The 7,007-nt window shown below is 32.6% G+C and overlaps 1 protein-coding gene across 7 annotated transcripts in view; it reads left to right on the plus strand.

The window, feature by feature from the left end:
- The window catches only part of LOC106880995 (protein kinase C delta type), a 135,167-nt gene that overhangs the window by 56,302 nt on the left and 71,858 nt on the right, over window positions 1-7,007 (plus strand). The window contains exon 1 of one of the 7 annotated variants that reach the window (XM_052966813.1): window positions 4,785-4,982. The exons of 5 other annotated variants lie outside the window; for them this stretch is intronic. The gene's annotated coding sequence lies outside the window, so the exon portion shown is untranslated. Of the gene's footprint in view, window positions 1-4,784; window positions 4,983-7,007 lie in introns of those variants that run through there. One more of the 7 variants, XM_052966799.1, reaches the window with a different exon arrangement.

Genomic DNA, 7,007 nt, shown 5'->3' on the forward strand with positions numbered 1-7,007 from the left:
TATTTATATATATATATATGTGTGTATATACATGTATTTATATATGTATATATATATGTATATATATATGTATGTATGTATGTATATGTATATATATGTATGTATGCATATATATATATATATATATATATATATATATATTGAGGCGCAATGGTCCAGTGGTTAGGTCAGCGGACTCGCGGTCGAAGGATCGCGGTTTCAATTCCCAGACCGGGTGTTGTAAGTGTTTATTGAGCGAAAACACCTAAGCTCCACGAGGCTCTGGCAGGGGGTGGTGGCGACCCCTGTTGTACTCTTTCACCCCAACTTTCTCTTACTCTTTCTTCCTGTTCTTGAGTAAAGCAGCGATGGTCTGGCGTCCCGTCTAGGTGGGGGGAACACATACGCCATAGAAACCAGGAAACCAGGCCCACGAGCATGGCTAGGCTTTGAAAGGGTGACGTTTATCATTTTATATATATATATATATATATATGTATATATAATTAATTCAATAATAGGATAAAATTTTTTACAAGAATTTATCAAGTAGCTAGTGTGAAAAAACCTCATAAGGGAAAAATCATTTATTCCCCAAAATATATTTATTTATATAAGGGCATTACTATACATGAATGCCTCATGCTATGTGGGACTCTAAGGTCAAACTACCATAATAGACACATTTTTACCGAACGCGAGGAAATGCAACTCTCAAAGCTGGCCTCTTAAAAACAGACTAAACTATATATCGATGATTTCACAGTTATTACAGGAATATGTAACCTCTGCTCATCAGTATAGTATGGTCAAAATACATAAAAATAAACAAAAATTCAACATACCATATGAACACCTTATGTATGTATGTATGTATGTATGTATGTATATATATATATATATATATATATATATATAATCTGCATATATACATACATATATGTACATACTTACATATATATGTATATACATATGCATATATGGGTACAGGATGTCATAAAATGTAAACAATATGAAATATGCAAACATGGAATAGAAACTTTTTTTGTGAACAACAAAAGAATCAAAAGGAAAACAAAACAAGTAACATAAAGAACAACCCCTCATCAGTTGTCGTCTGTTTATCTACTCCACATTTCGAGCAATTATGACAATTGTTTTCGAATTTCATGTTGTTTACGTTGTTGTCCAGTACCTAGACATGTATATATACATACATATATATCTAAGTATGTACATGTATGTATATATGCATATATATGTATATATAGGTATGCACATGTATATGTACACATATGCACATATGTGTGTATATTTGTGTGTTCATATATATCTGTGTGTGAAGTGTGTGTTTGCTGGGTAAGGTTGCTTTCTAACTACATGTTTTGAGGTTCAGTCCCACCGCTTGACACCTTAGGCAAGTGACTTCTACTAAAGCACCAAGCGGACCATAGAATTGTGAGTTGATTTGGTAGATGGAAACTGAAAGAAACCTATTGTATATATGTATGCATGTGTGTATATGTTTGTGTATGTATGTATGTACGTGTGTGTGTATGTATATATATGTGTGAGTGTATATATGTATTTTGTGCATACATATGTAAAAATGCTTTGTGCATATATATATATATATATATATATATATATATATATATATATATATATATACATACACTAGTTGACATACTTAGTAATTCCCAGGAAAGCGGGGCTTGTCCCTTGGTTCCGTTCTCATAATTGTTTCACTAAGCCCATAACAAATGGTTTTTGTGCATTTACAGAGAATACCAAACTGTCTTACACAGGATCTTGTTTTTAGGAATTCCCAATAAGTTATGAATACCCAAATTGTGAAGTCAGTTATGTAATAACATGAAATTAGTTACCTGATAGTAAGAATTCAAATAAAGTAGCCCTGAAAATGGCTTTAATGCATTCTCAGAGTATATGGAACTTAGGAGGAAATACTAATAAGGTATGTATGCTAAAATCGTGAAGCATGTTTCATAATAACAGGCTAATCAGATATGAGACAATAACAATTCAAAGAAATAACTTTGAAAGGGCTTTTGTGCATTCCAGAGAATATTACCCTTGCGCACTAGTGTTGGTATATCTGTGAATAAGTCACTAACCGATATAACCAATATATATTGCTTAGGAAAATACTATTTACTCGTTTAAGGGTTGTACTGGATAAATTGCGAAAATAACTCTAACAGTTAAAATACTAAGAAATAAGCATACTCAATTTCATTTTTACCAAATAATTTAAGAAAATGAATGAGTTATTTCCCTTGGCTATATATAAGCATCCCTTCCTGGGGCGAATAGGCTATTTCTCTTGGCTTTTAAAATAAAAAATTAGATATATATAAGGATCTCTTCCAGGGGGCCTATTATCGATTTTTTCTTCAACAATCTGAGTATGCCATGAGGTTTCCAGACATAAGTTCGACTCACGTATCAATTTTTATCAAAATCGATAGCTAACAACTCCACAAACACACCCACAGACAGAATTTCCCACATATATAGTAGATACATACATACATACACACATATATATATATATATATATATATATATATATGACTTTTTCAATTCTTTTATTCAAATATGACATGACCATTTACAGGGTCTCTGAGATTGGTGGGTGGGATGGAGCATAAGAGTAGTTATCTTCAGACAATAAGGCTGGCCTGAATCCTTGCCATAAAGTGGGTTGTGGTAAAAAACCAAGTGATGCATTAAATATATCACCCGTGTAGGCTATGACCAGATTTGAACTGAAAATGTTAGGAGTTGGAACAAATACCAATATACAACAGTACCAATGTTCTTAATGTTTTGGCAGCTCACCACCCTGAATTGGTACTTTTTTTTTTTTATCAATCCCTAAGGATGAGAGGGTAAGTTGACTTTTGTAGGATTTGAACTCAGAACATTTTATCCAGTGCTGGAGTCATTCTGACTCTGCCAAATTAGTTTGGCATTAGGAAGGGCATCCAGCTGTAGAAACTCTGCCAAATTTAGATTGGAGCCTGGTGTTGCCATCCGGTTTCACCAGTCCTCAGTCAAATCGTCCAACCCATGCTAGCATGGAAAGCGGACGTTAAACGATGATGATGATGATGATGATGAATGTGTGTGTGTGTGTGTGTGTGTGTGTGTGTGTATCTATCTGTATGCACACACATACATGTGCGCACGCGCATGCACACACACACACAGTGGCTTATAAGAATACTTCTCAAACTCTTTTGTCTATATATACTCTTATTAAGTTTTGGTTGTATACATTCTTGTATGTATGGGGATTATGTTTTCAGAGAAGGAATATATAAGTGTAATTCAGTGTATTTTTGTTTGTATGTTACATAACACCTTTATCTGTTATCATCATATTTTTTTCTCTGTTTTGTAAAATAAAACATTTTGTATCAGGAAGAATTTCTCACATGCTCAATTTGAGATTTGTGTGTAGTAATTTGGAATCCTTACATTTTTGTTATCAACAATGTCGGTCAGTTCTCAATTGGAGAATGTCCATTGTCATTTTAACTGCTGGGAATTTCCCTGCATTACTGTTGTTGCAGACAATGCTTCCTGTTAAGGAGCTGGAATGTTTCTTAATATTTCTCTAACCTTCCCCTTTCTCTCTTTTCATCACCCTCTTTTGCTGTCCATTCTGTCTGAGTATGTTCTCCAGCTTTCTGAAACTCCAAGTTGCTATCACAAACAACATATGAATAATGAAAGAATATTAACAATAATTATTCATTCTCTGTGTGTTAATTGTAATAAATGGGGTTAAGTGTCTTTTGGGGGAAAAAGGAGGTAATGTAAAAAAATCAAAACAAAAGAACTACAACTATAAAATAAATCTACATGTTTCTATTGTAAACAGGGTAGACATATAAAATTGATAAATTCTGAACTTACTAAACAATTTATACAAAAATCAGTTTTTTAAAAAATTAATTTACTTTTTGTCTGAGAGCAGCTTTTGAAGATGTATGCTTTAATTTATATTTATTATCAGCATTTATAGAATATAGTTGGATTTCTTCAGTTAGGTATTGCAAATGTTCCAGTTTGACTTAACAAACTAAGTCAGAATATTAAAATTCAATGAGTAAAATTAAAATAAGAAATAATGTATTATTTTGATAGATGATTTGTAGTGTCTCTCAAAAATAGTTTTTTTTTCCCTATACTTTGTGACCCTTTTGTTATAAAAAAAGAAATCTTTAATTAAAAAAAACACTTTAAAAAATTGTTTTTTTAACTTTATGGTTTATCTCTGGAATAGATTTATTCACTTTTTATTGACTTTCTAACATGCATATAAATGTTTGTGCGTGTGATTTTAAATTGATTAAAAAAAATACACCAGCTCTCACTTCAAATGATTTCCTTTTGAAAAGAAAGAAAAATCTATTTTACAGTATCCTGAAAGATGTACTTTCAATTTCTGTCTTTACATCTGTAAATATTGCATGCACACACACACACACACACACACACACACACACACACACACACACACACACACACACACACACACACACACACACACACACACACACACACACCGGTATGGTGGAGTAGATGTGTATGGGGCCTCAAGTCTCGGTGTCAATAATGAAATATCACATCACCCCCTCCCCTCTCACATTTTACATCTGTTATGCTTTCTTTTGCTTTATGAGAGAAAGCAGAAGAGAAAAGGAGGGAGCGAAAGAGAGAACAGAGGAGAAAGAAAGAGAGAGAGAGAGAGAGAAAGAGGAGTTAGCTGCACATTCCTTTTCTATATGCAAAAGAGCATGTCGTTGTTGGGAGTGGGGGAGTGAAACTACTTCAATTCAACACTTAGTGATATTTATTCATTACTGTTGATTTTTCAATGAGACAGAGATGCTGGTAAGGTTGATGAATTCTGTGTTACTCTACGGCTCTAAAAAGGTTGAGAAAAGTGGAGGAAAACCCCTTCTTATGTATGTATACAGAACTATATGAAAATATATCTTTCATTTTTATCAAACATCTCACCATTATTTAGTTCTCTTGGTGTGTGTGCCCTTACCGATTTAGTCACTAATGTTTCTTCACTAGTTTTCCCCTCCCCAGTAATACGCTGACTAGATAAATATCATGTGATTGTGACGATCGACCAATTGTGATAATAAATGCATGATGATAGTTCTTCTATCAGACAGGATTTCTCATTCTGTCTGTTGCCTAAATTCTTTGAATATTTGTCTGGAGCTGCACACAAACATACAGACACACTAACATAGACAGATACATGAATATGTACAAGCACATGAATATCCATTTACACAGATGCATACATGCACATACTCATTCATCTGTTCGTTTATTCATACCATGTCTTATATGTATCATTTAGATTAAAGGAAAAAGAAATATGAATGAATTATATAAAAAAAATAAACAAAACCCAAGACTTACAGTTATTGACTTTTGAAAAATAGAGAGGGTTTGTTATAACGTGTTTTGAAATTGTATTTAGGGGATGTAGTAATTTTAACTATGATGATAATAATAGTAATAATAGCAGCAATGATTATTATTAGAATAGTAATATCAATGAATGATAATAGTAAGAATTGATGATAGTAAATGATATAATAAACAGAACACTTATTTCGGATATTAAAAAAAAAAAAAAGATCAACCTATATTTAAGCTGTAGCAAATGGCAGAGGAGTCTGACCTAATGTAATTTATACACGTGTGGAATGGATGTAATGAGACAGAAATAGTGGAACAAAAGAAATGGAAGTGTGGAGAAAAGAAAGCAAAGCAATAAAACAAAAGAAAACAATGCAAAAAATTGGTAAAACAATGCAAATGATGAAGAAAAAACAAAAATAGAAAGATTGCTCCTCTTGGGAATATTGCCTTAGAAAGAATGTTGCAATATTCTCCGTAATTTCATGACAAATGAAACAGCAAAATAACAGTAACTTAGCATGAAAGAGATGAAAGATTTAGGGTTATAGGTTCTAAAAATTAATCGTGAATTATTTCCTTTTTTTATTTTCATGATGTCCATTAAAGAAAATAACAGTTTGGTTTCACTGAGAATTGTATGTAAATGCCGGCACCCAAACAAGGGATAAACAATTGTTTTCATTGGTCTATTATGGTTCCAGTGCACCCCCCCCCCTTCTCCGCTTTTCACATCCATTAGGATTACTCACTGGGCTGCTGGCGGCAATGTTAGAAACAGCACTAATGTATAGTAGCTTGCAGCTGTGAGATCTGATAGTAGTGACAGCTTCATGATCTCTTTTGTTAGGACTTTATAGGCATTGTTTAAGAATAAATTGCTGAGAATGAATGATCTTATTCTCATATGTATGTATGTATGTATGTATGCATGTATGTATGTATGTATGTATGTAAAGGTAGGTAGGTAAGTGTGTCTGTGTGTGTATGTGCATATATGTGGGATTTTCTATCTATGTGTGTGTATGTGTATACATGTGTTTGTATGTGTGTATACATACATGTGTGTGTGTGTAAGTGTGTGTATATACATTTATATATATGTGTATGTGTGTGTATCTCTCTGTCTGTGTATGTATAAGAGTACGTGCATATGTGGGAGTTTAAGGACAGATAAACTTTCAGTAGTCTCTGACATATACATGTGCACACTTCAATCATCATTAAATCAACATGAACTCTAAAACTTCACAAATGTCTTCCTTTCTTTATGTACAAAAGAATGGGTTTATTTATATTGCGTCCTCTCTTTTTCCCTTGATGCTTGGTGGTTGTATTAAATGGTGGAATTAATTCGGGTCTCATTAGTTTTCTTCACATCAGTGAGCTTTAACCTTTCATATATATATGTACGTATATGCATGTACGTATGAATGTATGTATGTATATAATTGTATATATGTATGTATTTAAATATATATATGTACGTATATACATGTACGTATGTATGTATGTATGTATATATATACATATATATATATATA

Source organism: Octopus bimaculoides, chromosome 1, assembly GCF_001194135.2.
Source record: "Octopus bimaculoides isolate UCB-OBI-ISO-001 chromosome 1, ASM119413v2, whole genome shotgun sequence".
NCBI classification, from domain to species: Eukaryota; Metazoa; Mollusca; class Cephalopoda; order Octopoda; family Octopodidae; genus Octopus; species Octopus bimaculoides.